The sequence below is a fragment of the Podarcis melisellensis genome, assembly GCF_964234715.1.
Source record: "Podarcis melisellensis genome assembly, chromosome: 1".
NCBI classification, from domain to species: Eukaryota; Metazoa; Chordata; class Lepidosauria; order Squamata; family Lacertidae; genus Podarcis; species Podarcis melisellensis.
The window spans coordinates 103,557,527-103,579,442 of NC_138528.1; positions in this window are offsets into that span (position 1 = coordinate 103,557,527).

Here is a 21,916-nt window from a genome sequence, read left to right on the forward strand (position 1 = left end):
AACCGCTGCTCTAACCCAAAGTCAAATGCCACTACATGCTATGTGGAGCCATTCTGTTGGTGGGGCAGAAATTTCAAAAGCATAAGAACAGCTTGGCTCCTGCAGTTGCCACCGAGCCATTATGTATCGAATCTGAGGCTGAGTTCATGCTGTTTCAAATCTCTTCCATTGTACATTCACCTCATGCATCAGATGCTTTGCAAATATCACATTAAATTACTACAAAGATATTGTATTATAGCCGGCTGGGGGAGTTTAGAAGACAACTTTTTAATAAGATAAACCATAACTAAAAAAAAAAAAAGAATTTATGAATTTCAAAATTAAATTAGAAAATGTTAACATTTCGTTTTTGTTTGTTTTCAGATCCATCACTTGTACTGCTCATGTTCAGCTAAAGCTAACAAAAGCATTGCTTGAGTCTTCCATTTTACTGTTATATAACCTCTCTGTTCATAATACCACTCCTAGTTATATGCCACCTATCAAGTAAAAACTATATCTCCTGCTTTGCTATATATAAAATGACATTTTTATTTCTGTCTTTATGTGGTATTTTCAAGCAATAGGCAATCCTCTTGCTTCTGAACAACAACGCCCTTCCTAACCATTTCATTTTTATACTTAGGAGGAGCACCCTATAAAATATGTCACCGATCAAGCAACCCATGGCCCTCAAAATGCTGTACTCCAACTTCCATCAGTCTCAAGCCACATGGGATAATAGGAGCTGTAGTCCAACACCATCTAGAGGCTGAAAGACTCCGCATTCTTGCATTAAAAGGGCTGCAGCAATAAGAGGGGTGGTTCTGCTACTGGTTAAAACAAAAGGCTTTAAGGACATAAAAACATAACTGAAATGGTTCTAGGGGTTGCTCGTGCGTAAGTTGCTGCCACTCCTGGCTCGGTTACCAAGTTGAACCCTTTCTGTCTGGACAGCCCTTCACTTGGTGGCTGTCTCAGTCACTGGCAGAATCCGTCAGTGGGCGTTTCTTGAACTTCTTCCAGCAAAGAAGTTCTTTGACGCCAAGTCTCCTCCTACTCTCCCTGCGCGGAAGTCTTCTGCGCAGGGAGGGTGTGGGCAGCGGAGTACCCGTGCTCTCCCCGCTGGTCTCCGGGGAAGAGTCCTGGAGCATTCTCTCCGATTCCCCCATCTGCCCCCCTTCTCCACTGGTGTTACGCTGATTTCCTTCCCCAGCAGATGGGCTGCCTCTCTCCCTACTGGGACCCTCTCCGGCACCCCTCTGGAGCCTTCCCTCCACTTCTGGCTCCGATGGCAGTTCCCTGACAATAACATAAGGCAAATCGCCCTTCTTGCAATAAACTCACATAAGCTAAAAATGTCTAGGGGTCCAATATGCTTGAGGTTTCTGCTTCTCTGCCACCTGGCCTTACTTTATTTTATACACAATCACAGTGACTCAAGAGTGTCAGCTACCACAGGTCTATGTAAGTGTCTGGATTTACTACAGTTCAAGGTTACTTTTTATATTCTTTTTTTGAAACAAGAAAATTAGTAATTGTTTTGATTTAGACCATACAACCCTTTGCAATTATATACATATCCTTTTCCGCTTAGTATGTTTTATCATGGACTTAGTCGATCACATAGCTGCAGCCTATAGTTCTTTATTAACAATTGTTATCAACTAATTATTAATTTTATTTTTCAAACCCCTCATTTTTATTTTATTTATTTTTTTGTACCTGCCTGTCATTATTAAAATCCACACACAGAGAGAGACATAAGGAGAGCCTACCAGATCAAGCCTGTCTAGTCAAGCGTCCTGGAAATATTGGCCAACCTGCAAGAAGCCCAATTTAAAAGTGTGGCCTTCTTTACTAAGCATCCCTAAGCCCCTGAAGAACTTGCCTTGCAACCCCTTTACTCTTCTCCTCTTCCTGGAAGAGAATGTGAAGGTATTGCACACATTGTGCTACATGCAGGTAATCAGAGCCATTTGGTTTACAGCAGCACACACCTTTGAGATGCTGAAGGAAAGTTTTAATCTTGCCTAAGAACTTTCATCTAGATGTCATCCGGCACTGGACACTTGGACAAGACAGACATTCAGGTGTCTATGTTTACTTTTTAAAATTAATTTATTTAACATAATGATCACAAAATATAAGCAAAATATAGCAAATACACACATACATATATATTTCAGATCACACATAAAAGAACAAAAGAGAAAAGAAGAAGAAAAGAAAAAAGAAGAAGAAAAGATAGAGAGAGAAAAGAAGAAGAAAAGTTGGAAGAATTTCTTCAAAATTTATTCTACAAATATCTCAATATGAAAATATTAATAAAATTTCATTGATTGACTTCCATCGCTTACGCTTACAGATGTCTACATTTACACTGAACAGAATGGCTTGTAAAGTTTGAAACAGGGATGGAGGGGAAATGGATCCAGTTCACATCTATAGGTGAACTTTTCACATGTTCTGAAACCATTTTGGGCCAACTCTCAACATTCGCACTTCTCTGAATTTTTGCAACGCATGTCTCCTGCAATGTGATGTGTACAAAAACACATATACTTGGGCAAAGTGTCCATTAAAACACATACATACAAAAGATGTATTAGGGAAAACTGCTTGGCAAAATATAAGTGTTTGCATTAGGGGAAACTGCAATCAAACCTACGGTATGTATGTTAGGGGAAGGTCATTTTAAAATGCTGATGAATTATCATGAGGACTTTTAAAAGAAAAAAACACAAGCTGATGTGGAAATGTGGAGAACTGGATTTAACACTGGAAAAATTAGAAACTGAGGGAAACAAAAATGACAGATTTGCCTTGTTTGAAACAACTTTTTTTTTTAAAGGGGGCAGAATGTAGAAAAGGCTGGTGGAGTATTGTGCTGGAATCCATTCTCTGCCTCCACCCACACTTCTACATTTGGATATTTAGGGATAACCAGAGGTGTGTATTGTGTGATCCACTGATTATCTCAAGTAACAGACACAGGTCAATCTTTTTCAGACTCAGGTTACTGCAGGAATCCCTAGGGTAATCACTCCATAAGGTACTCTTCTGCTGCCTTTTCTGTAGTTCTTAAACTCTCTTTCCACTAATTTCAGTGGGCTGTTGATTATATATATATATATATATATATATATATATATATATATATATATATATGCTTTCGTAGATTTTCACGGGTACAGGAATGCAGGTTTTGGTGTCCTCGGGTGTCTTCCCGTGTAAAAGTTGGGGTGTCTAGGCGACGTTTCGACGAGGTCTCACTCGTCATCTCATTGAAGATGACGAGTGAGACCTCGTCGAAACGTCGCCTAGACACCCCAACTTTTACACGGGAAGACACCCGAGGACACCAAAACCTGCATATATATATATATATATATATATATATATATATATATATATATATCAGCCCCTTTTTTCACACTGTTAATAATCTTAGATGCCTGCCCCTCCATATCCACCTTCTGTCATATCCATCTAGAATGTGATTAATGTTTCACTGTCCTTTCACACAGGCCTGTAGTTACATATATACATTTGAACCAAACTCTGTGAATTTCCGGTGATCATTGCTAGATGGAGCTGCAGCATAAAAAATATGGACTGAGACAGACTTCTCTCTTTTTTTTTTTAAAGAAGGAAATGGAAAATTATTTTACAGAATTGCCGTCTCCACTTTCATCTAAAGCTGTCTATAAGGATTTTTATCAAAACAAATGGAAGGGATGTGAAGAAATTATTAAACACCGAATGAAAGTTTTATGATCCAGTTTATTCCCATTACTTCTTAGGCAACAACACTACTGGGCATATACCGCTTTGCAATGCAATGTTAAGAGTAGGTTCTTGGCTTAAGAAGCATGCAATTAATTTGGGATGATTACTGTACAACTATTTAGAGGATGAGCTGTGAGAGTTTGGAAATACCCCTGGGGAATAAAAACCCAGAGGCCAGAAGTATGGAAAGAGTTTTAATGAGAGAATTAAAGTAAGAACATCTTACATGGTAACTATGTAGCAGGGGTGAGAGTTTGAAGAACAGTGAATAACATAACTATATTGCTGTGATCCAAACACCTTTGCCCATGGAACTCCATGATATTGTTTGCAAAGTTAGTGACCAGGTACCATTCACAGAATTGTTTGCTTAAAAAGGACTGCATTGAACTCACTCTGAAAAGAAGAAGGTAAAAAAGGTTGAAAGCTGGGTTCCACCGTGGCTGCAAGATCTGGAGCTGTGACAAGAATCACTCAAAATATTGTGATACTAGCCCATTGTTCTAGTGTAATAAATGACAAATGACATACAGTCTCCTCTCCCGATGTAGTTCTATGTCCCGCATCTTCTGAAATATAGAACTGATAAAGCTGATGCAGAGCAGTAGAAAGAAGAGAGAAGACCATTTCTCCAATCAAACAAGAGCCAGAACTTTCACAACAACTTAAAAGTTCTACAAGGAGGTTCACCCCTATTCTAATGAATTGCCTATCTCCCACCTGTAGGCGCTTCTGGTTCTTGGGATGAGATGATGATGTCTCAATCACAACTGGGGAAGGGGTGGTTACTGGGTTGCTTCTGTTTTTGTTATGTATTTTGTGTTTTTATATTGTGATTTTATGTTATAACCTCCCTGGGATCTGTGGGTATAGGGCAGTATACTAATTTAAGAAATAAAAGAAGCAAATAAAAGAAATCTGCCTCATTTCCAGCTCTGACAGATACCACCTTAGTTCAAAGTCCTGGACCAAGTGCCACTCGTGTGTTCTTCAGAGCCCATGCAGCCTCAAAATGTGCTGGCCTAGCCAAGTCATCAACCCACAAGCCATGAAGATATGAAGGGGACAAAGTCCAAAGAGTTGCTGGGCTTCGACACCTGATCATCATTCTTCAAAAGAACCAAAAACAGCCTTAGATGAGCAAAGGCATCTCCCCACATGTTCAAACCCGGGGGGGGGGGATGTTTCTGTTAATTTGCCCCCAATTGTGATCCAGCCAGCTGAGTTAAAGGAGCACAGCTGAAGCTCAGAAGTCTAATAAAATGACTACAGTTATCCAACACAAACTAGGACTGCAGGCAGAACCCAGAAAACCAGATCAGCATGATGAAAAGTTTGCTCAAGATCAAACTAAATATTTGTCTAATTCACTTCAAATTCAGTTCCTGTCTTTTGCTCAGCCCCCTGCAAAACTAATAAGTCTGATATCATACCCAAATGCATTGAGCTGCTGTCTTCCCATTTCTGGCATGTGTTGGATTTGTTGGCTTTGGAGATTGCATTCCCTGTGACACCCCGAAGCTTTGGAATTCCCTCCTCACCTTCATGGTATGACTTTCATGATATACTCTTGATCCTGGCCTTTGACGCTTGATTATATGTAGAATCATAGAACTGTAGAGTTGGAAGGTACCCAGAGGGTCATCCATCTAGTCCAACTCCCTGCAATGTAGGAATCCTACCCTGGGTAGGCTCGAACCAACAACCTTCTGGTTAAGAGCCAGAGGCACTGACCCATTGCACCACAGGAGGAAGATATATCTATATCTAACTATCTATACACCTTCCCTCTTCTTCTGATTCTAATTTTGTCAACTCATTTTAATATTGTATTTTATACAGTAGCACCTCAGGTTACGTTATCCTCAGGTAACATAAACTTCAGGTTGTGAAAGCAGCCAACCCGGAAGTGTTTTGCCACACGCACATGCACAGAAGTGGTCTACCGCCGCACGCACATGCACAGAAGCGGTCTACTGCTTCTCCTCGGGTTGCAAAAACCTCGGGATCCAGCCAGACCTCCGGAACGGATCCCATTCGCAACCAGAGGTACCACTGTATTGTGGCAGTGCACCCTGCCCCTATTCAAAATGGGTGTGTCCTCACTGTGCTAATGGGAAAGGCCATCTTGACTACTTGACTACAACCCAAAATTGAAACCCTTCAGGAAAGAAGCTATTAGTGGCTACTAACCATGATGGTTATATTACGTTGGAGGAAGTATGCTTATGAATGCCAGAAAATACAGACAGGGAGTGTGTTCATGTGCTCAAGTCCTCCCTGCAGGCTTCTCAGAGGCTTTTGTTTGGCCACTGTGAGAACAGTAGGCTGGACTAGATGGGCCACTGGCCTTGCCAAGCAGGCCCTTCTGAAGTCCTTTGTAAATGGGTAAGCGATAGGGGTCGAATCTAGTCTAACAGATGTTTCCAAATCATAGTCCCAATAATAGGGGAAGCTACTGGGCCTTGACTTGCAAAATGGCCACTCTGATCCAATCTCAATTTGGACGCAGGGCAAATCAAGTTCAAATTAAGTCAGTGAATGGATCCCAGAAATGTCCATCTATTACCAGAATGAGGTTGCATCTAGACTTGTCAGTATTTTTCAACCTCTACAACAACCCTGCCCATCTGACTGGGATTGCCCCAGCCACTCTGGGTGGCTTCCGGCAAATATAAAAGCATAATAAATATTCTGCAGGAGGAATCAAGTGTGTACTGGAAATTTAGCAGATTAAAGTGCTCTGTCAACCTGGCATGGCAAATCTCTTATTTGTTTATTCCTTCATTTTAAATTTACTTTTTGCAGTTAGTAAAGTGACATGGAAATGCATTGAAAAGTGTAGATGAACAAAAGGGAAGATGTATAACCACCACATGAGCAAATCTTGATGAACAGTCATTGCCATACAACCTCACCATAAACCAATCAGAATGAGTGCCCAAGAAAGACAGGACATAGTCTAGCACCTATGTAAGCTTTGTGCAATCAAATCAAGACAACTTCTCCATAAACAGGTCATCTGGAAGAGCCTGTATCGAGTCAATCCAAGTCATTTTAACTGGGAAGGTAGGCCCTTGACCTTCTCAGCAGCTTCCCAGGAAGAAAGAAGCATTCTTGCTGCCAAAGGCAAAGCACATAAACCACAAAAAGAAGCAGGGAATATTTCCCATTTGCAATTGGTATGCATTTAAAGAAAAACAATTTAATTGTTAATTGCCTTTTAAATATATTTATGCACATTAATGTGTCTCCTAAATCCTGTTCTGTTTCATTAAAGATACAAGTGCAATAACATTCAAGTCGAAGCACTTCACATTTATATATCTGTACTTCGTAAATAATGCTGACACCTTACTAAGATGCCGGATGCTGTCACCAGAAATAACAGCTTTCAATTTTTTTGTTGTTGTAACTGAAACAATGTCCAAATTTAAAGTGTTTATTTTAATATGATGTTGGATACATTTAAAAGGCTGCAAATCCAATAGCCATTCTACCTTCCTGCTCACCATGCCACATCATCCATGGTTTAGTGGAGTTGAAGGCACATCTACAGGATGATAAGAGCCAATGGTGCAGCCCTTTTCTTCCTCAACAGAACTCAAGCCCAGAATATACTCAGAGGCATAGATGTTGAAAGCAGGTTCCAGGACTATAATCTGACAGGAGGAAAGGTAAAAGGTTTGCAGTGCTATAAACGGGGAAATGCCAAGATCATATGGCTCCATGATCTGGTACCGTAATGCACAATTCATTCCGTCTTTAGTCGGGATATCTTCAGAGCTGAGATTATGTATAAATATCTGCCCCCACCCTTCATGGTCAAAATTTGGATTTAACCAATATATTCTCAGGAAACAAGACAGCGGCCAAGAAACATGTCATTATGCAAAAGATAGACTAATTTTGACATTGCATGAAGCTTTCAAAGCTGTACAAAGAGAGCCCACCGCAATCATTTTCTCCCCTTAAATGCACTTTGAAAAACAAGGCCATTCTTCTGCACAAACTTGCTTTTGTTCAGGTTCCTTTATTGACGCACGTTCAAAATTACAACGGATAGCTTTGCTTCATAATATACAAAGGACAATGCTTTGTAAATACTGGAAAACTGGTGGTTTTTAAGAATAGGAGCCCATTACAAATGGCACACTAGCTCTGCCTCCCACCCCACCCCCAGTCACTGTACTTCTCAACTTCTAATTCGTGGGAAGCAGCTGTCCACAGCTGGGAGCAGCTGGGAGCCTTTTATATTTGTAGAGGCTCCCTGTGCCTTTTAGAACCTAGATTCTGTGGGGTTCGAAAGGCACAGGGAGCCTCCATGAATATAAATGGTTTCCCCCTACAGACAGTTGCTTTCCACAAGTGGGAAGGCGGGGAAAATAAGCAGCAACAGGGAAAGCCAGAATTAAGGTGGTTGTCCCTGCTGCATCTCTCTCTCTCTCTCTCTCTCTCTCTCTCTCTCTCTCTCTCTCTCTCTCTCTCTCTCTCTCTCTCTCTCACGTTTACAGAGAGCCCTCTTTGTAATGCCTGAAGAAGTTAGGGAGTAGTAGACACTGCAGATTAACAAAAGGGAAACAGAAAGGTTTCCTCCTCTGTTGTTTCCTACAAAACTACTAAACCTTTGGGTGGGCAGAAATAAGAGTTTCCAGTTCCGAACTATAAATCCACATCTCATTATAAATTACATTTCTATCCCACATTTCCTCTGTGAATCTCATGATGATTAGATATGTTCTTCTCACACACTCCCCAATTTTATCCTCAAAACAATGCTATACAGCTGAGGCCCACAGTCTTGACTGAATGGGGATTCAAACTTGGGTCTCCCATGTCCTAAACTGGCACCTTAACCACCACACCATGCTGGATCTCACATCTTACTAGGCCCTCTTTGTCAAATAAAAGGTGGTCCTTTCCCCAAACCCCAAGGAGTCAGGTATCTACCGTACCTGCCCAACATGGTAGGAGAGGATATGGGAGGATATCCCATTGCTTGAACCTGCATTGGTCTCCCACTTCTCCCCAAGCTCAATGCAACTGTTCCCAAGTGTTATTTATGGCTTAGAAAATGGCTAATAGCTAGGCCAACTTAAAGGAGGGAGGAGGAACAGGAACCTGGGGAGATCTTTCAAATGAGAGTAGGGCCTGGGAAATGTGCTGAGTTGCCCCTGGTGCTCTTCCTTCAGCTGCTGTCCCCCCACTGGTCCTTCAGGAATTGTCTGAATGCTCAAAGGCCTAAAAGGGAAAAGGTAAAGGACCCCTTTACCTGCTCAAAGGCCTATCTATCACTAACAGAGAATTCTTGGCAAATATTCTGAGAGGAGGCTATCCCCCCCAGCTTCTCTCAAGTCCCGCATGTTCAGGTTTCAGGCCAGGTCCAGCAAAGTGCAATGCAGGGGGCACTATTCCCTTGCAGGATTTAACAATCAACACAAATGCCAAGAATATGCAGGTACCCTGCAATGCAGTGCTTTTAATAGTGGGAATTAACTAACCCGGTGAAATAAGCATCCCAATCATGGTGTCCCAGTGACACTCCCATTAACATGGCAAGAGAGCTAGCGATTATGGGTGAAATATTATAATTTTTTTTAAAAAATAAAATGTAAGAAAAGGAATTTTAAATAAATGTAAGTGGCAGCAAAGTTGTTGGATTATTTTTTTTAAGAACTCTAAGGGTAACCACAGCCCTTAGCCACTTTCAGGTAATTAAAATTAAAAACAGCATCAAACATTAAAAGCTGTCTGAAACAGGGATGCCTTCAGATGCCTACAAAAAGTTTAGAGGCCAATTACCAAATGTTAGGGTCAACACCAGGGAATCACTACCATGATCATTACCTGCTTGAGATCATTCAAGGGCTACGTGGCTGGACATTTCTGGAGGTTGGGAAAAAGTATTGTTTCAGGGGACCTTAGCCTGATCCAGCAAATCAGTTCTTTCTTGAGTGAACTGTGCTTTCTTTCCCCATAATCTGTTCCACAATATGCTGTGCTTTTGCCTTCCAGAAAGCATCCCCCCTCACCCACCGAATGCAAGTTCCAGAATGCAAGTTTGTGATCTACTCTTTCCTTTTATGCTTTTCCAGGTTCATCCCCCAGACATAAAACAGAGGGAAAGTTCTTGACAGTGCTCCCATCTTACACATTTCTCCTCAGAAGTAATTCCCACCGAGTTCACTGAAACTTGATTGCTGGCAAGTGTGCAGGACTGTAACATAACAGTGCAATTCCCATCATGTCTGCTCACAGGCAAACCCTGTTGAATTCAGTGAGGCTTACTCCCAGGGAAGTGGAGTTCAGCCTAAATCACATTTTGGTTGTGTGAGGGATAAATATACAAAAGGTAGCCGGACAGGCCCTTTAAAGATCCATGTTTCATTAAGAACGAAGTTCAGGCTCCCTGCTTTTCAAAGGAAACGGGGAATTATCATTATCAAGTCGAATTATAATCCTCAAGTAATAATCCCAAGCAAATGTATAGGAAGTTTTTCAGCCTGTGTGTCCAGACTACTCAGCAATCACAAAAGCCTGTTCTTTACAGCGCAAGGCTGTTTGCTTGCAAAGTTGTTCTGCCGAACACACAGTGATGAGGAACAGCTACATGGGGGCAACGGCCACTGTGACTAAAACGACCTGCTTCCTTTTTCATGGCACGGAATTGTTAGCCACACTGTGAAAATTGAAAACACAGAAGGGCAGAACCGAAGGCCGTGTTTTCCTAGAGAGACCTGTGCAGTGTGTCCTCTCTCCTTTTTCTTCTTCTTTTTTTTTTTTTTTTTTTTTTGGTCAAGAAATAATCACACAAATAAGAACCCATCTGAGGTGGAACTGTTTTGAAAGCTATCCTGAATAAACAGATCTTAGACGTCTCTTCTGTAATCTTAGCTCTGAGGCTAATGGAGACTCTCAGTGGGTGTTTTATCTTATGCATACAAAAGGTTTTCCTTTCTGTCAGAAAACCGGTTCGGTTTTTTTCACGTTTGTTTGCTTTGCATTCTAGATGCTACAGCTGATTAATCATAAAAAATTATTTTTTAAAAAAAGGAGAAGAGCTTTATAAGCCGTGAAGCACCTTAGCATCCACCTCCTAGCTGATGGAATTAAATAATAATAATAATAATATTTTCCCCTCTGCCTGTCTTTCTTTTAGATTGCAATCACTAGATGGCATTGTTACTCTGAAATATAATGTGAGTAACAGTGCAGCCAAATGAGATAGTTAAATTAGCAGACAATTATCCTTGTTCCGCTCCTCCTTTCATGTGATGAAACTGGTTACTTATAGCCTGCAGGATAAATTCTATAGGGTGCCTGACTCAGTCAAGGCTATATCTTCACAGGCTCTCCCTTCCCAGATTTCACCTCAATCTGTCATACAGATTTGACACTGCATCGTTCCAACAGTACTCAGAAATGACATGTATATAATGTGGAATATTGTGCACATTTACAGCCAGAATTTTTTTCCTCCCTTAAAACATTGCTTGCTAGATTCTGGTGATCATCAGCCTGAAAGGCCGGATTGGGGGGGGGGGGAAGCAAGGGAACCCTAAAAACAGAGCGTTCTTTTCTCTCCATATATCAGAGGCCTTCTGACATCCAAACTTTTTAGAATACGCTAGATAAAGCTAATCTCATTTCCTCTTGTTAGAAATGTACATAGTCCCCATAATTTAAACCTTAGGGAGGCCATAATTAATGCATAATATTTTTATGACTTGCTTTCCATTAACACTTCACAGTACAAATCAGGTTGACACCCCAATCCTAAACGCATTACTTGGAAGCTTCCCATTTATTTCAGAAAGATGTACTCCCAAATAGAGTGTTTAGGACTGGAATATAAAAGGCATTTCTATAATTTAAAAGCCTCTTCCACGGGATTATTTTTAAAGAGCTACATGGTCAATTGAATAATTCCCTTTCTTGCAGGAATTCAATAGAGTGCCCTCATTTTGTTTTTTCACTTTAAGCATTTCCCCCTCTTTTGAAGAAACCCAAACACATATATTTGTTTTGCAAGGTGAGTGCGTGGAGCAGGGAACCTGCTTTTAAATGCAGGAAGTTTGAAATATGTTGGTTGCAGACAAGTGTGTTGATATTTCTATACTCCACTCAGGAACATAGGTCTGTGGCTCGTCGTCCCCCACCGCTCAGATATGTATATATATATATTTGGGGGGGGGAGGGGAACAATTGTGTGCACACATTGCTTATGCAGACAGACACAGGTGGCAAACATACTTTCAATAATTACAAATTATCACTGTACAATGTTTTGCATTTAGTGAGATTTCAAAGCCCGTTATTTTGGCACACAAATGAATATTGCAGCTACAGTACAATCTTCTGGCAAGATCGCCTGCTTTTATTTCTCCCCCACCCCCCAGCTTTATTCTCTCTCTCTCCCCCCCCCCCCCCGGCGCTTCTTCTCTTTCCCCCTCGTTTGGAAGCTTCTCACTTTGATTTCTTTAGACCTCACCATATGAAGCTTTCCTCTCAACTTAAGTTTAAATCCATATTTTTGAACAGGGGGAAAAAACTGAGGAGAGGGGAGGTACCATAAATTATGTTGGATCTGAGGTGTAAGGAGGTGAGATGCTCAAAGAGTTAATCCTTTTGAATAAACTTTCCACCGATGAGGTGCTGTAGATACATCTTGTTCCTCACACAAAGGCAAACAGGTTACAAATGTGACTTCAAGCTTGGTTCACTGCAGTCTTAAACGTACGTCACGAGGACAAAATTCAGCAGCAATTTCAGCTTCACTTACACTAGATATGTCACCATATGGGATGTGTGTGTGTGTGTGTGTGTGTGTGTGTGTAGATATACAGATATATAGATATTTTCCGAGGCAAGAATTTCTAGAAATGGGGGAGGAGAGTGATTAGAAGGAGAGAGAAAAGGCAACCACAGATACTTCTAATGTTTAGTAATCCTTGAAACTCATATATATAAACACACAGAGACACCCTTTTGAGATGGAATTTTAGTTTCCATGTTACACCAAAGCAGATGACTAAAATAAGATTTACAAACTCCTGGCAAAGATTACCATTGCTTAGGGAAGTTGTGGAGACACAGGTGAATTATAAATTTCAGTGATTTGTTTATTTTTATTTTTATTTTTATTTTTATTTTTATTTTTTATCACATTGAGCAGAAAAACAGACCAATGTAGTCACACAAAAGCATATCATTGCAAAGGAATGAGTCCCATTTAAAAACAATCAGTGGAACAAACAATCAGCTGAAATCAGTTTGTACATCATCATTTCCGTCAGCATGCCTCAGATTTTGAGTGGAAATAAATAGCATATATAATATCAATCAGCAGGTGAGAATTTGTGGCCAGATAACTTTCAACATTTTAGCTACCTTTCATTATTTTGGTTTGTTTTTGAATAAGAGAGGCACACAAAACTCAAAATTAAAGATGACTAATTTCCCAGATGTGTTTGGATATTGCCAATTTGGATTGTTTTGTAGTATTATAGCAGGGTGGGGGAGTCCACGTGTTTATTTGGGGTTTTTAATCAAGGGCATCAAGAATGCAGAAAATCAAAATTTACTATTGATGTACTTAAAAAAAAAATGCCTCACAGTAGTCAAACCGAATTAAAAGGTAGTTTTCAGTCTTCCTCTCTGTACACTCACAAATTAGAACTGAACAGTAAATAAGCAACATAAATAGTTTTTATTAATCTGCTAAACTCATAAGAAGCATCAGCTAATTTCTCTCCTTTGAAGTGTACATTGTGAAGCAGCCTCCAGATATATGCAATGAATACATATGTATGAATGTACTGTATTCTATATATATATATATATATATATATATATATATATTTGTGCACATATATATACAAAATAGATACACACATAGATGGAAGCTGCTTCTCAATGTACAGTTTAGGAATATCAACCAATCGATACTTCTTAGAGTTTAGTATTTGAAACAACAATGCCTGTTCATGTTATTTACTTTCCAGTTTTAATTCTATTAAGCATTTTTTACGTATACCAAAACCTTCACAGCGTTGCCTGCAAACTTTATTCAGGATTTTCGCCAGAGTTTTCATTCAGCGAAATCATTCTTTATTCTCCCCAATGTATTCTCTCCCCACTACCCATTCGCTCAATCCTTGCAGGAAAACAAGAGGATTGGCAAAGTTAAACTTCAGGCGATACAGTGGGGCAAATAACTAACCAACAAATAACCCTCCCAGTTTGGATGAAGCAGGTGGACAGTTTGTATGACAGTGCTTTTGATTTGTACATGCTTTGGGTTCAGATTAAGATTCCCCGAAACAGCATGCTCAATTCTGTAAATGGAGGAGGCGTGTGGCGGTGGGGGGGGTGGGGAGAGTGAGGAGGATCTGTGCATTATTTATTTATGGCTGTTCATGTCTATAGCACAAATTAATCACCTCTGATGCTGCCAACGTAACCAAGCTGCAGCTCTTACTGGAGACTCATCAGACTTGCTCCATTAAATACTACATACCGCAAATCAAAGTTTTCATCGCTCGAGTCAAAGGCACAACAACATATTTTAGTGTCACTTTTGTTAATCTTAACATAATCCCTGCTTTTGTGCACTCTTCCTCCTTCCGTTTTGTTTGGAGGTGTGTGTGTGTATGTGTGTGTTTCTGTAATTTTTCCTTCTTTTCCTTTTTTTGGGGGGGGGGCAGCAGGCTTGTCACAGCGCATATCAGTAAGGAAAATCTCAGTAATGACAGATTGACTAATCCTCATTGAAGTGATGCTACAGCACTTTCAAATGTCTCTCTACATATGTTGCTTGTGCCCCTACTGTAAACATATTACATGAAAGTCAATCCTATTCAAATCAGTGAGAGTAAAAAAAAAAAAAAAAGATATCCCTCAGCACCTGGGTGCACGAACACACAGCCCTCCTGGATTCATCCGCCTCCCTCAATGTGGGAAAGGGGGTGCTCAGTGGGTGGGTGGAAACCTATACTGAGCATCAATGGGTAAGTGTGGTGCAGTTGCCTTTGCTCCAAAACTATGTACAGATTTGGGTCTGTCCACATGTTTTTCGTCTAATTGACATTGCAATCCTATGCATGTTTACTCAGAAGTAAGTCCCTCTGTGTTCAGTGGGGCTTATTTCCTAGCAAGTGTGTTTAGGATTGCAGCCAAATCCTTTAATAATTTGCCTGGCTTTTGCTTCTGTCCTTTGCAAAGTGCCTGTGACGAGCCACAGCTCTCCTGACTATTTCATTCCCGTTTGCTTGAGGAGATTTTCATTCAGAAAGTTGGTGGTCAGCCTTAAGAAAGCACACCATTCTCTTCTGTTTAAACCTGGACCACATTTTCAAACAAAAACAAGACGAAGACCAAGGAAGGGTATCTTGATAGCTTATTCCATAGTTGGGCCTCTTTCCGCCTTTAAAAAGAGGAATAAATAAATCCTCCAGAGGGTTGTAAAAGAAACAGACAGACATGCTTTCAAGGAAGCACGGTATTCTACAACATTGCTTTTTCTATTTATAAAGGCTGCTATTTTTAGAATTGAATAATTGTGTGTGTGTGCGGAGGGGCAAGAGATGCTATGTGAAGGAGCTGTTTCCAGGTTCAAAAGCCTATTTACATACTACAGCATGGTTCTCGTTTGCAACTGGCGTGGAACAACACTTTTGCCAGCATAATGTCAAGTGGGGTTATACGGGGTTACACTGCATCACTAGACACAGCAGACGTAGCAGCTGTAAAATGGCAACCAGAAGAATCCAACTAGATATGCCTGTCCTTCAACTACAACAGCTTGAAAATATTCCCCTTATTGTCCCAACAGAGCCTAGGGCTTGCCGATCAGAAGGTCGGTGGTTTGAATCCCTGTGACGGGGTGAGTTCCCGTTGCTCTGTCCCAGCTCCTGCCAACCTAGCAGTTTGAAAGCATGAAGTGCAAGTAGATAAATACTGGTAAGTACCGCTCCAGCGGGAAGGTAAACGGCATTTCTGTGCGCCATGTGGCCCAGGTGGAAGAGTGGGGCAAAAGAAAAAGAACCATCAGAGTATTTATTTGTGAAAAATATTCAAATATGCGCCATACGGGAAAGTAAACTCCACCCATCCCCAAGACATTAACAGTCCACTGGTGGTTATCTGTACATATTACTGAACCCAATGATACATTGGCACAAAGACCAATATCTTCCACTGGCAGTAATCTTTATTGATTGAATCGATAGAGCTCCTGGAGACAGGGGCATAGCAAGGGGGTGTAGTAGGTGCAGTCTGCCCTGGGTGTCACCACTCAGGGGGGTGACGAAATGGCAGGCGGCACTCACTGCGGGGCCTGCAGAGCGTCCGAGCCATGTGCTTCCCACACCCGCAGGCTCCACACTGTCCGCCCACTGCCTCCCTCCCAGCTGTAGGGTGGCTAAGACCTCATGGCATGCCCTGCCTCTATGGGCGCCGCATGCCCCATCCATCCCTAAGGGTGTGGTGTGCCCCATTCCTATGGGTGCCGCACACCCTGTACCTATGGGTGCTGCATGCCCCACCCCACCCCTATGGGTGGCTTGCTGCCTCAGGTGCCTGAGAGGCTTCCGCTGCTGCTGCCTGTATATCCTATTTTCATTTCCTTGTCCCATGACTTGTCAGCATCCAGTCTTATTCACCTATGCACCATGTGCATAAGTGGAAGAAATGAGATCTTGCCATAATTTGAGATTAAAACAGGGGTGGGCAACCTTTTTTGTTCAAGGTCTGCATTCCCTTAAGGACATCCTTGCCGGGGCCACATGTTAGTGGTGGGTGGGCCAGAAGCAAAAGTGGGAAGAGCAATGAATGTAAATTTTATACAAGTAGGCTGGCTTCCACACATGCCCCTCTCTATCCTCCATTCAGGTGAACATGAAACAGACTTCAAGGACACAATCTAGGTGGGCAAACAGCCCCGTGAAGGGTATAAAGCAGAACTAGTTAAGGGTGTGGACTGGGGAGAGTGGGTGCAGCTGGGCAGTGTGTGTGGCCTGGATAGCCTTCCAAGGGCCAGATAAAGGGCTCTGGAGGGCCACATTCCACCTCCATGCCCAAGGTTCCCATTTCTGGAACAGAACTATTCAATAGTAGTCAAAATGTAGTTATGTAATTCTAACATCATCAAATATCATTAACCTGCTGCATGCTGGACAACTGACAGGTAGCGAGTGAAAGAGGGAGACGGCCACGAGAAAGGCAGTATAATAAAGGCCTTAAATAATGAATAAATAAATGTGTGCTGAGATGTGGCTAGGGAAGTGCAGACACCCCCTCTGGAACGTTATACAAGAGCTCTGCCTTCCGTCACTCAAGCTTGCACTTCAGGAGCGGAAATTGCAGCAATACAACAGCAGATCTGACTGTCTCCTCTCATCGAAAAGATAGACACAGAGCAAGCCAGGATGCCTCCTAGGATGAGACTCTTGCTGACAACAGAAGGTTAGTTTCACAAGCTGCAGATGAGTCTTGCTGGCTGCGTGCCCAGCAAATTTGCTAGGATCTCTGGACTCAGCAAGGGAACTGAACCCCAGGATGGATGCACAGAGAAGGAGAAACATGCAGTCCTGCCCATGGAGTAGGCAGGAAAATCTGGAGAGCTGGTCTCCCATTGGAGTCCATTAGCTAAAAAGTTGACCTCTACACCTTTCTTGTTTTGCAAAAATAGGCCAGGAGAACCTACAGCCTTCTGCAAATGGTTGATGCCACATATAGACCTAACATGTGAAGGCAAAGCATAAGGAAGCCAACTGGTCCATTTGGCCCATATTGTTCAGCCTGCCAGCCCCACATCCTCAACATCTTTACTTACAATGAGATGTCTGTGAAGGGGAATGTATGCATGCACAACTGAACATGCATAGGTGTCAGGGACTGGCTGGATGAAGAGGAGTGATGGGAGACATCAGCTGGGGAACCCCCAAGGGAAATCCCAGAGGAGGAAGGCTCAGAGCCAGGGGATTGGTGGTGGCACACTGAGGAGAAGTCAGAGGGAGAAGATTGGGAGAAAGGGCTGGATGCCGAAGCAGCAACAGGGTTAGTGAGCAGGAAGAGCCTGTGGCAGGAAGCAGTTCAGACTCAGAGGCTGAAGCAGAGGAGTGGGTGGGTCAAGAGGCTTCTAAAGAATGCAAAGACTCTCCCTCTCCTGCTCTGACAAGCTTCCCTTCCCCCTGAACTCCAAGAACACACAAGTATGAGGAGGGCATAACAGCGACCAGAGGTGCACAGATGGAAATTTGAGACTGCTTAGGAACCATCCGGGAGAGGAGGAGTCTTAGAAATGGTGGAAGGTAGGGTCCTTCAGTCCTGGCAACTGCTCCACAGGGGCAAGACCTACTGGGAAGTGTTGCTGAGTTGTCTGCTATTTCCTTGAACCAAGAGTTAGCTTCACTGACAACAGAGCCTTGCTTCACACCAGCATCTGACTCCAGCCCTGACAATAGGTTCTTCATACAATTGGGAATCCTGATCATGCAGGATTCCCTAATGCATGGATAGTTGATGTGCCCATTTGTATGTCTGACATGTCACGTCTGGGCCAAGGTCAGGAACTGCAGCCCAACTCCACCTTCACACAGTTGTGGAGTCAGCCTTGTGAACAAATATTTCATGCTCGGACCAGTCAACAAATGGCAATCAAGATCATTTCCAGATAAACATATAACACCCCACAATCTCTGTATTCAAAGTGACCCCTGTGCTGCTTTATCATGTGCAGATTTCAGTTTGCACTTGAGGTCAACATAAGCAATATACTTCGTCCATGCGTTGGGTCCGATGGAAGATTATACAAAATAAATCATATCACAACTGTGTGTAGCTTAATGGCAATATAACCAAGCGGAGCAGATCTATAGCCTGAAGCCTAGCCTGATCTGATCCTTTCCTTTCCTTGGTACTCAATGGAAATGAAATGTTGATCATTTTATTTTGTATTGTCCTGGATTCATTATTTCCAGATCAAGGCTTGTATAATTTTCATTAGCAACACAGCAAATATACAGTATGCAATGGTAGTAGCTTTTTATTGTTATTTATTTATTTTTGCTCTGTGCATTAACTTATGTGTGTAGCTTTTCTCCTCCCAAAGTCTCTTAAGTTCTTAAAAAATATAAGAGGAGAAAAGTTGTGTAAGCATGTATATATATTAATGAATGTGGAAGTTCAGAATGCATACTTCTCTTCTGGCACTCAACCATCATGGCTAGTGTTCCTTGGCTCGGAAATTAATATCGGAACAAAATTTATAAATTGGACACATTTTCATGCCAACCTCCACAGCACAAATTTACTTCTCTTTCAAAAAGGATGAAAGGGAATAAATGTAATGGAAGCCTACTGTCTCATGCACGTTCCCATGGCAGCATAGCAGGCTCGAGAGTCATCAGACAGTGAGGGGCGAAAACAGACACAGAGAATGGGGGATGCTGGATCTCACACATGGAATCACATCAGACAGAAAGAAAAAGGGGCAAACAGGCTGATGTTGTACAATGTGCGGTAACTTATCCAAAGTGTGAGGTGACTGAAGGAGGGAACTAGTCTTTCCGGAAACTTGCACAATTCTTTATTGTGTTCTTATTATGAAAATTCATTGCACATACCATCATCCATTCCCCTTGTTAGTTTTCCTTGTACATGCAGTCACTTTCGGCTGGCCTCAGACAGCACCTTCCCTATTTTTATCGGTTTTCACTAGTGATGAGCTGAAATTTCTCAGAAGCCTTTTTTTCTGGTAAAATTGCCTAAACTGCTATTATTTTCTTTCTCTCCCTACCCCTCCCTCTCTCACACACACCTTTTAGGAAAAAAGGACTATTTTTCAGAATTTTCTCACATATTCTACATCTTCCACAATGGCCTCAGCCTAGTGTCATCCTGCAGAAAAAAAAGAGAGAAAACTTTGTACTTGTGTGTGTTTCACTGAAATATTGAATAACCATTCCATGTAGATAGTACACTATGAAATACCCTCCACAGGGAGGTGTGTATGGCACAAACATTTCTGTCGTTTATGAACCAGACATTTAAAAAATAAAATAAAATAAATTCACCTAGGCATCTGAAAACAGTTGTTTGCTAGTACCACTTGCTGCTGCTGCAACAACAGCAACAGCAACAAACCTTCAACAAAAAGAAGTAAAGTGGGGCTACTGCCATTGCTAATGCTGAACCCCACTTTTTGGGGGGTTGAAGGTTTGCCGCTGTTGTTGTTGTTGCTGCTGCAAGTGGTACTGGAAAACAACTGTGTTGGCTCCCTGTCCAAAATTCTACATCTTCCGTAATGCCCTCAGCCTAGTGTCATTCTGCCCAAAAGAAAAGAACATGAAGAGGAATGAAGAGAGTGGAGCAAAGAGAGACAAGATGAAGGAGTCTTAGCCTGCTAGAGAAGGACCATGGGGAGGAGCCTGAGAGAGTAGTGGAAGCTGGGGACCTTCAGTCCTCACAACTGCCTCATTGGGGCAAGACCTACTGGGAAGAGTTGCTGTGATCACTAGGCCTGAGCTGTTCGCTTCTATGAATAAAGAATTAACTACACCGACACCTTGTGAGTTATTGCTCCCGACTCCTGCCGTGACAGTTCACCTCACCAACACCAAACCATGCAGCAGGTCTCCTGTCTGACTCCACAAATGGTATTGCCCTTGGGAAACTCTGAGGAACACCAACCTACATTTTGTTCTGCTTTAAACCTATGCTGACTGTACATATTTTCACATATAAACTGATGAGATCCTTACATTGCTGCTTCTTTTATGCATGATTTAAGGTCAAGTTGTGTTTGTCTATCATTTCTGATTTTAGCACACAGTACTAGAGTCTCTGTATGCGGTATGAGCAAACAAAATATTATTTACTGCAAGCAAAATAGCATGCCTTGATCTGGCATAACATTTCAGGTCTTTTTCCTTGAATGTTGCTACTTATGTTAGTTTTGGGTTTCTGCCAAGATTTATGAACTTGCTAAAGTATCTTTCATGTATTGGCTGTCTAAACTCAAGACAGGATGCCTGGGGTTACTTTTATATAGCCCCGCCGTTGTCCATCACCTGGGTTCGAGTCAGTGGGAAACCAAAACAAATTGCACTCCAAATTACAGTTTTACCTGTGGGAAGGAAACTTCTGAATGTTAATTTGTTGTGAATGCGCTGCAATATAATGACCTAATCTGCTTTTATCTTGTATTTAAACAACACGGTGCCCAGCAAGCTTGCCCCGAAACAATATTTCAGCTTTTACAGAATTCAAAGTTCCCAACACAGTAGAACTTGTGGCTGCTACAAAATTCCTAAAAGCTACCTGGAAGGTACTCCTGATTAGTAACGGGAGGGGAGAAGTACAGCATATGCTACACAGCTGCACAAAATGAAACGTACAAGATTATTCCTCCATCTAGCTGACAGTTGTAAACTCCGGCCTTCCCCAACCTGCTGCCCTCCAGATGTTCAAGTCCTGTTAGCCTTGACCACAATGGATGAAGCGGATGGTAGTTCTAGTCCAAAACAACTGGATTGCACAGATTGGGGAAGAATGGTCTACTCTCACCAGCAGTAACACTTCTGGGGCTCCAATCACCTGCTCCCTATTCCTTTTTACTGGGGATGCTGCGGATTGAATTTTGATCCTTCAGCATTCAGTCTGCCACTGAAGGATGTTCCATCTGTGTGGATTTTTCATTTGTGTGCACAGTGCTGACCAGCTGCAATTGGTTGTGGTTTCCCAACAGATGTGCACTGAGAGATACATGCAATTGTGGTAAAGGTAAAGGTAAAGGTACCCCTGCCCGTACGGGCCAGTCTTGCCAGACTCTGGGGTTGTGCGCCCATCTCACTCAAGAGGCCAGGGGCCAGCGCTGTCCGAAGACACTTCCGGGTCACGTGGCCAGCGTGACATCGCTGCTCTGGCAAGCCAGAGCTGCACACGGAAACGCCGTTTACCTTCCCGCTAGAAAGTGGTCCCTATTTATCTACTTGCACCCGAGGGTGCTTTCGAACTGCTAGGTTGGCAGGCGCTGGGACCGAGCAGCGGGAGCGCACCCCGCCGCGGGGATTCGAACCGCCGACCTTTCGATCGGCAAGCCCTAGGCGCTGAGGCTTTTACCCACAGCGCCACCCGCGTC